Raw genomic sequence first — 6,459 nt, 5'->3', positions numbered from 1 at the left:
CCCCTCTCGGCCCCGCCCCCCTCTCGGCCCCGCCCCCCTCTCGGCCCCGCCCCCCTCTCGGCCCCGCCCCCCTCTCGGCCCCGCCCCCCTCTCGGCCCCGCCCCCCTCTCGGCCCCGCCCCCCTCTCGGCCCCGCCCCCCTCTCGGCCCCGCCCCCCTCTCGGCCCCGCCCCCCTCTCGGCCCCGCCCCCCTCTCGGCCCCGCCCCCCTCTCGGCCCCGCCCCCCTCTCGGCCCCGCCCCCCTCTCGGCCCCGCCCCCCTCTCGGCCCCGCCCCCCTCTCGGCCCCGCCCCCCTCTCGGCCCCGCCCCCCTCTCGGCCCCGCCCCCCTCTCGGCCCCGCCCCCCTCTCGGCCCCGCCCCCCTCTCGGCCCCGCCCCCCTCTCGGCCCCGCCCCCCTCTCGGCCCCGCCCCCCTCTCGGCCCCGCCCCCCTCTCGGCCCCGCCCCCCTCTCGGCCCCGCCCCCTCTCGGCCCCGCCCCGCCCCTCGGCCCCGCCCCGCCCCTCAGCCCCGCCCCGCCCCTCGGCCCCGCCCCCCCTCTCTGCCCCGCCCCGCGGAATCGATCCAAGGATCTCTTTGTGTTTTTGGTCGGCGACTTCGATTCCGAAGGTTTCGGTATCGTGGGGTCGTGTTGGGGTTGAATCGATCCAGACATTTGGCAACCGATTCGATCCGCGAGAGGTGGTGAAATTGCGGATCTCCGGCGATTCGATTCGTGTCGCTTCTGCGTCAGGGGCCATCCATAAATGACATCACGCACCTAGGGGGGGGGGGGGGTCAGACATTTGTGACGATTCGTGACGAGGGGGGGGAGAAATGTGACGTCACATCAAAATGCTGCAACTTTAAATAAATATAGACAACACGTTCTACTTAATTAAATATACTTTTTAATAAATGTTTTCTCCTACAACATCAGAGTGCAGCGCCATATTAAATACGCACTGCAATGACAATAGTTTAAAGCGACTTGAAGCATGTTTTATTTTGGGGAGGGGGGCAGAGCTTTGTGACGGCATATTTGAGGGGGGGTCTGACTTTTTGTGACGCCGTGTGACGAAGGGGGGGGGGGTCAAAAATCGTCCAAAATCGCGTGACGTCATTTATGGACGGCCCATTGTGTCGCTGGACGGGAGGTGAATGGACATCACCACCTCCACCACAACTGTCAGATTTTGTTATCGCTGCCGACGACTGAATGACTAACGTATGGCAGTTAAATTTCGATTTAAAGCTTTCGTGACTGCAGGGATTCATCTTCTTGGTTCTTTCGGTAAAGTCACGTAGAAGGAAAATAATAAAATAATAAAAATAAACCGATAAAATAATTCTCACGACGTTTCGGCCACAACGCAAGCAGCCGTCCTCAGGTGGAGAACAGGTCTGTCGAGTAGACAGTCTGAATGTCTGTCTCTGTCTACCCGACAGACCTGTTCTCCACCTGAAGACGGCTGCTTGCGTTGTGGCCGAAACGTCGTGAGAATTATTTTATTATGTTTTATTTTTATTATTTTATTATTTCCCTTCTACGTGATGACTTTACCGAAAGAACCAAGAAGATGAATCCCTGCAGTCACGAAAGCTTTAAATCGAAATTTAATTATTTTATTACGTTTTATTTTTATCATTTTATTATTTCCATTCTACGTGACTTTACCTAAAGAACCAAGAAGATGACGTATGGCACTTTGTAGGATGAACGTTGAGATGTATAAGGGACACGGGGTGATCAATAAGGTCGATGATAAGGTAGGGCACTGATAAGGGGTTGACAGGTGGATTGTATGACCTCACCTGGACGCTTGTGTTGCGCCCGAAACGTCGTGATTTATTTTATTTTTAAATCCTTTATATTAAGTTCGCTTGCTTGCTTGCTTGCGTGCTTGCGTGCTTGCTTGCTTAGGACCGTGCAAATCTTTCGGTCGTTTTTTAACCCACTTCCCGTGATCCAATCGAGCTGACATTTTGCACACAGACTCGTTGTGCGTGACGATGCATTTTGGTGAAAAAAAATTCCAAAATTTTACACTGTTTAGTGAAATTTTTTACAATATTTAATTACCAATTGTTTAATGCTGCCAGACAATCATCTGACCCATAGGTGGCAGCCATCTCAAGCCAGAGGACGAGAGGACTCTAGCCGCCCCGATGCCACGCATATAAAGGATTTATAGTGAAAAACTTTGTTTTTACGGGTTTACTTGTTCTACCCTACGTGCCTTTACCGAAAGAACCAAAGAGTATGGATTCCAAGATTATATGACCATACTTCACCCCGCTGGTTCATAGGGGCCGTCCATAAATGTCGTCACGCGATTTTAGACGATTTTTGACCCCCCCCCCATCCTTCGTCACACGGCGTCACAAAAAGTCAGACCCCCCCTCAAATATGACGTCACAAAGCTCTGCCCCCCCCCCCAAAAAAAAAAACATGCTTCAAATCGCTTTAAAATATTGTCATTGCAGTGCGTATTTAATGTGGCGCTGCACTCTGATGTTGTAGGAGAAAACATTTATTAAAAAGTCTATTTAATTAAGTAGAACGTGTTGTCTATATTTATTTATAAAGTTGCGCATTTTGATGTGACGTCACATTTCCCCCCCCCCCCGCCGTCGTCACACATCGTCACAAATGTCTGAACCGCCCCCCTCCCCTAGGTGCGTGACGTCATTTATGGACGGCCCCATATGCGGGATTGTGGTGAGGGCGGACGGTCGTCAGAGGAGTGGCAACACAATACGTAAGGGTGCTGCCCTCTGCTGACCATATACGCAGCACCCGGCAGAGGTCGCAACCGGGTACCCGATACCCGTACCCTACCCGATACCCGGCTACCCGTACCCGGCCGGATTTTTGACCCCCCCGGGTACCCGTACCCGGCCGGGTACGGGTACCCGTTTGCGACCCTGGTGCGGCCGGGTACGGGTACGGGTAGGCCGTGAGTCACTGGTAAGTAACCGTTTCTATTTAAAGCTTTCGTGACTGCATGGATTCATCTTCTTGGTTCTTTCGGTAAAGTCACGTAGAAGGGAAATAATAAAATAATAAAAATAAAACATAATAAAATAATTCTCACGACGTTTCGGCCACAACGCAAGCAGCCGAAACGTCGTGAGAATTATTTTATTATGTTTTATTTTTATTATTTTATTATTTCCCTTCTACGTGACTTTACCGAAAGAACCAAGAAGATGAACCTTTATTGTGATATTTTCCTTAATTATACGGATTTTTTTTGGGGTTAGATCACGTAAATATAAATGTGTCGTTAAACCCGCCACCACCCGACACGGCCAATTAGTAAGGTTTGTCACGTAAACAGAACGTGGCCAATTCGTTGTTCATACAGCCACACCGCTGTGTTGGAGAGCAAAGCGACAACATTTACCATCTGAGTACGACGTTTCGTCAGTAATTACAACCAGCATCATCAGACGGACAGCAAGATTTATTTACGCCGTACAAGGCCCGCAAAAGCATTTGGTCTGGCCCTGCCAAAGCAACTGCACAACTCAAAATTCAATAAATCTCGGAGCTTTTGTCATAGCAACATAAATTCAATTGTGTATGGCCCGCGAATGATGTTATAAATATCCAAATGGCCCTTGGATCTACCCCCCCCCCCCCAAAAAAAAAAACCTGTGTTGTGGATGATATTGGTCGCGAAAGTCTCTTACGTGGTAAACTTTTGCTTAAACTCCCTGAATTCCTGGAGCGCTGCCAAACTTCGATTTCAGCTTTCTCCCTCCCCTCCCTTCCCTCCCTCCCCTCCCTCCCTCCCCTCTCTCCCTCCCCTCCCCTCCCTGCCTCCCCCTCCCTCCCCTGCCTCCCCTCCCTGCCTCCTTCCCCTCCCTGCCTCCTTCCCCTCCCTCCCCTCCCCTCCCTCTCCTCCCTTCTCTCCCTCCCATCCCTTCTCTCCCTCCCTTCCCTTCTCTTCATCCCCTCCCCTCCCCTCCCTTCTCTCCCTCCCATCCCTTCTCTCCCTCCCTTCCCTTCTCTTCATCTCCTCCCCTCCCTCCCTCTCTCCCCTCCCTTCCCTCCCTCCCTCGACCTCCTTCCACCAACATCGCGTGAGAAGAACATGACAACTCTCCTACGATTCGCTCGCAACAAGAGAGAGAGGGCGAGCGAGCGAGCGAGAAGTGGTGGCGGCTTGCTGTTGGTTGGGGTCGTGCTCGGGGGGGGGGGTGGTGATGTAACGTTGCCTCCTCGTTCATTACAATGCACAATACTGCAAACCTCCCCCTCTCCGTCTATGCGTGGTGCCGTCGGGGAACCGGAGCTTCTCAAGGACCTAGCCCCGTATCGTCGCTCGCAGACGGACAAGCGCGCGCGCGTGCGCGTGCATTATTAAGAAGCACGGTTGGCTACGTACGGCGCGAAAGAAGTTTCGACACGCAAGTCACACGTTGCAACGACCCATTTCTTTTCTCAGACGGACAACATTCGCCTTGAGATTTTTGTTTTGGGGGTGTTTTGAGAAGATCTTCGCTTGGCGCCGCGCCTTTCACCGTTGAAGCGATCGTTTAGCGCGGGTGAGATTTTTCGACACTTTTGTCAATGCGTTCACAGGGGGGTGGTGGGTGGGGTGGTGTGAGTTTGCGAGTGAGCGAGAGAATGAGCGAGAGGTGGGGGTTTACATAAAGCAAAGTTTAAAAATGTAAAAAAAATTTTTTTTTACGAAATGATGAACGAAGCAAAGTGCCGACTACACCGAGCATCTTCTTGTTTCCACTGATCGTAAAAACAAAAAGAGCGTGGGGGAGCGGTGGTGCAGCGGTTAGCGCGCTGCGCTATGAACCCGGTGACACGGATTCGATTCCTGCTCAAGGTCAACACCAGTGACGATTATCTGAACCGGTCCCGGGCCTCCCCTAGGTCGACTCAGCCTCAAATGAGTACCTGGTGCGGTGTAAAACATCGCCACCGGGGAGACAAAGGCGGTCAGGCATGGTGCTGGCCACCCACCCTCTCGTGTACCGTTCCGGCCTTCATAGGTGCTCGCTAACAGCACTGCCCCCTACAGTCTGTTAAGGCTATACGGGGGACTTTTGTCTTTGTGGGGGAGCGGTGGCGCAGTGGTTAGCGCGTTGCGCTACCTAAGCCAGGAGGATGGGTGGGTGGGGGGGGTTCGATTCTCGCTCACGGCAACCGACACCACCGGTGACGATTCTAATCTGAAGCGGTCCTGGGCTCTCCCCTAGGTCGACTCGGCCTCAAATGAGTACCTGTCGTGGTGAACATCGCCACTGGGGAGACAAAGGCGGCCGGGCGTGGTGCTGGCCACCCACCCCACCCCCTCGTGTGCCGTGCCGGTTGTAAATGTTTTGGATTTGCTCTTCAAACACAATCGGTGATGCTGTACCAGTGACGAATTGGCCACGTTCTGTTCACGTGACAAACCCTTTACTTTGCTGTGTCGGGTGGTGACGGGTTTCACGACACGTGTTTATATATTTACGCGATCTAAGGGGCCGTCCATAAATGACGTCACGCAGCTAGGGGGGTTGGGGGGGGGGGTGACAGATATTTGTGACGATGTGTGACGAAGGGGGGGGGGGGTTTGAGAAATGTGACGTCACATCAAAATGCGCAACTTTAAATAAATATAGACAACACGTTCTACTTAATTAAATATAATTTTAAAATAAATGTTTTCTCGTACAACATCAGAGTGTTTAAAGCGATTTGAAGCATCTTTTATTTTCAAAATGTAAATATGGTTTTTGGGGAGGGGGGGGTGCAGAGCTTTGTGACGTCATATTTGAGGGGGGGGTCTGACTTTTTGTGACGCCGTGTGACGAAGGTGGGGGGGGGTAAAAAATCGTGCAAAATCGCGTGACGTCATTTATGGACGGCCCCTTATGCTGTTCCTAAGTGGGCCGTGTTAGTACGCACTCTGCCCATTGTCACGAATGTCCAAACGAGGAGGTGGATGGGTGGGGGGGTCCCTGGGTAGGTGGGTGGGGGGCCCACGTTCTCGAAGCGGCTACGTCATTCATGATGAACTGGGTCGCTTTAAAAAACAAACTAAGTTCAGGGGATGGTTGAGTGTTGTATTCGTGCCCGTGTTGTGGCTGATTCGTTCACTCACCCCATCCTGTAGTTTGCACCGCTCTCGCGAGCTTGTCCTGCTTACAACAACAACAAACAACACGACCAAAGAGCTTGATGGCTCATCGGATTCCGCCTGCAAACTTTTCAATAAATAGTTCTGATTTAAAGACCCCCTCCTCCCCCCACTCTCTCCCGTTGTGCGTGGATGGGCTGGGTAGGAAGCCTGGGGGTGGGGTAGTGGGTGGGTGGGTAGTGGTGGGGGGGGTAGTGGTGGGGGGGGTAGTGGTGGGTGGGGGTAGTGGTGGGGGGGGTAGTGGTGGGTGGGGGAGTGGTGGGTGGGGGAGTGGGGGGTGGGGTAGTGGGGGGTGGGGGAGTGGGGGGTGGGGGAGTGGTGGGTGGGGTAGT

The 6,459-nt window shown here is 53.2% G+C and overlaps 1 protein-coding gene across 3 annotated transcripts in view; it reads left to right on the top strand.

Moving 5' to 3' along the window:
• Nucleotides 1-4,130: 4,130 nt before the first annotated feature.
• The window catches only part of LOC144951948 (sulfotransferase 1B1-like), a 14,430-nt gene continuing 12,101 nt past the window's right edge, over nucleotides 4,131-6,459 (top strand). Inside the window, exon 1 of one of the 3 annotated variants that reach the window (XM_078882316.1) lies at nucleotides 4,131-4,532. The gene's annotated coding sequence lies outside the window, so the exon portion shown is untranslated. The remainder of the gene's footprint in view (nucleotides 4,533-6,459) is intronic. The other 2 variants (XM_078882315.1, XM_078882314.1) reach the window with 2 other exon arrangements.

Source organism: Lampetra fluviatilis, chromosome 64, assembly GCF_964198595.1.
Source record: "Lampetra fluviatilis chromosome 64, kcLamFluv1.1, whole genome shotgun sequence".
NCBI classification, from domain to species: Eukaryota; Metazoa; Chordata; class Hyperoartia; order Petromyzontiformes; family Petromyzontidae; genus Lampetra; species Lampetra fluviatilis.
Note: the sequence above shows the minus strand (reverse complement) of the source record. Positions and strands in the feature narration are given on the sequence as shown.